Source organism: Mustela erminea, chromosome 3, assembly GCF_009829155.1.
Source record: "Mustela erminea isolate mMusErm1 chromosome 3, mMusErm1.Pri, whole genome shotgun sequence".
Taxonomy (NCBI): Eukaryota; Metazoa; Chordata; class Mammalia; order Carnivora; family Mustelidae; genus Mustela; species Mustela erminea.
Genome location: NC_045616.1, coordinates 9,819,998 through 9,822,702, shown reverse-complemented (window position 1 = coordinate 9,822,702; position 2,705 = coordinate 9,819,998). Strand labels below are relative to the sequence as shown.

The following is a 2,705-nucleotide window of genomic DNA, read 5'->3' as shown; positions in this document are numbered from 1 at the left end:
ACTGTATGGTGTTTAACACAATATATTAAAATTTTAAAAATATAAAATAGAAATAATCAAAATAAGTAGCAAAATAAAAAGATATAGCTAATCTTTTTGTTCACAGATGAAATTATAAATTAAAATCAATCCATTACCTGACAATGCAAAGTTTAACAAACGTCTTTTAACAGTTTTGTTATTAATTAGTCCTCAAGCCAAGTAACCCTACTGGGAAAAAGACATATTTCAATTCGGACTTAATTCTTTGCACTTTCAATTTATTATTGTCTGTGATGATAACATGAGACAGCATCAGTAGCTAATTACCTCTCATTCTAATTAGTCAATTTTAATCACGCACAAAAATGCAAGACCCATATAAATACTCTGAACCTGTGCTTACTAGTGGAGAGAAGACTGTTATTCAGCAATGCACTGGAAAGCAGAGCAGTAGTAATGTTAAAACATTAATGTTTAAACATTAAAAATAGTAATGTTTAAACAGTTAAAACAGTTTAAAAGCTTTTCAACTTTTCTTCTTATGTAAGAATGTGTCCTTTATTACCCTCATTTTTATTGTTAAGTTTCACAGTGTTTTAAACAACTGACTCCCTTCTAAAATTAGGAAAACTCGATTTATATTAGGTAAGTGAATTTCTTTCTTTCTTACTTTCTTTCTTTCTTTCTTTCTTTCTTTCTTTTTTGTAAGTGAATTTCTTAAAACATCTGTGGATCTACTAGAAGCTTCCTAGTGTTATCCCAGCTATATATTTATATATTTAAGAAGGTAAATTTATTTAACATTCTTGCATTCCACTTTCCTTTAGGAAAATAATGTATTTTAATTGGAATTAATTTTAAAATAAGTATTTTAATTTTGATTATTAGTCACATATTAAGCATATGTCTTTATTGAAAGAAAATAGCTAAATTATAATATATAATACATAAATACATCTAAGATTTTATTAACTTAAAAAAAAACTTTAAAAAATAGCTCACATATTATCTTTTTAAAACCTTTGTATAAATGTTAGTGATTTATTTGAACCTTGATTACATTGACATTGCATGGTATTGTCATACATTTGAAAATAAATTTGTATTGAAAATAAAATTGTATTGTCATACAATTGAAAAATATAAACAGTTCACATTGAACTTAAGCAAATTTCTGAGAATAAGTAAACAAATTACTCTCTTATGCAAATTTTCCAATATTATAACCTATTCCATCAAAGTTAAATGAAAATAGGAGGTAGTATTTTTTATTTTATGCCTACATTTTGGGCTATCACAAGAAAAATTATTCTAACCTACTTTAATAACTATTTTCATATAATTTTTTTCTACATGAACTGAAGAAATTATAGTTTGTAAGATATGCTCTACCACAGGAATAACTTAACAGTCAGTAAATAACAAAACCAAAAAAAAAAAAAAGAGAGACAGATTTGGAAGATTCAAGAAAAATTTTCTTATGTTTCCAAGAAAAAAAAAATCATCATGCCTGATAAATTGACCAATGTGACCCTAATAACAAGATTTTTGCTCATTGGATTCCCTGATGATCAGGTGCTAAAGATACTTTATGCTAATTTTTTTTCCCTGGTTTACCTGGTGGAACTGATGGGGAACCTCCTCATTACCACCCTCACCACCATTGGCCAGTATCTCCAAACCTCCATGTACTTCTTCCTGAAAAATTTGTCTTTGATTGATATCTGTTACATCTCTATCACTGTTCCCAAATCTGTCATGAACACTGACCAACAATCATTCCATCTCCTTTGTGGGATGTGCCTCAAAGGTTTTCCTTGTTCTTGTCTTTGCTGGCACAGAGTTTTCCCTCCTTCTAGTGATGTCCTATGACCGCTATGCTGCCATCTGCTGTCCTCTGCACTATGAGGCTGTCATGAATAGAGGTGCCTGTGTGCAGATGGTGACATCATCTTGATTCAGTGGTTCTATATACTGATCCATTCATGTCGCAAGCACATTTTCTGTCCATTTATGTGGGCCAAACATAGTGCATCAATTTTTCTGTGATATTCCATCACTGCTTACACTTCCTTGTTATGGGGACCAAATTCTGGAATATGTGTTTATTATTGTTAGTTGTTGTTTTGCTTTTGTATGTTTTACTTTCATTGTTGTTTCCTACGTTTATATTGTGTCCACTGTCCTAAGAATTCCATCTTCACAAAGCAGGTTTAAAACCTTCTCTACCAGCATGCCTCATCTAACTGTGGTAACCTTGTTCCTCTCTTCTGGATATATTGCATATTTAGGTTCAGCCTCAAAATCTTCATTATCAATGAACCTCTTTATGTCTGTGTTATATTCTCTGTTATCTCCCAGCCTCAATCCTGTCATTTACAGCTTGAGAAATAGGGACATTAAGATGACCCTTGGAAAAATTTGTGGTGGAAAAATGAAACCAAATATATAAATATTCAAAATATCAATGACTATGATACCTAGTAATATGTATCAAATTATTAGTTCATACAATTAAGTTGATAATCAAAAATAAAAATACTTTAAAATACAATTACAAATAATTTCAAATTTTTTGGTTTATAAAATTGTTTTTAAGTTATTGAATACCTATTTTATCATTAGTGCTGCTACATAGGATGTGATATTTATAAGGAGAGATGGGCTTGAATGTCAGTGGAGTGTTTCAGCAATTTCCAATTTACTGGAAATATTCCAATCAT

At 29.9% G+C, this 2,705-nt stretch overlaps 1 pseudogene; it reads left to right on the top strand.

The window, feature by feature from the left end:
- The first annotated feature begins 1,488 nt into the window (after positions 1–1,488).
- LOC116585801 lies at positions 1,489–2,434 on the top strand (annotated as a pseudogene).
- The last annotated feature ends 271 nt before the right edge of the window (positions 2,435–2,705 follow it).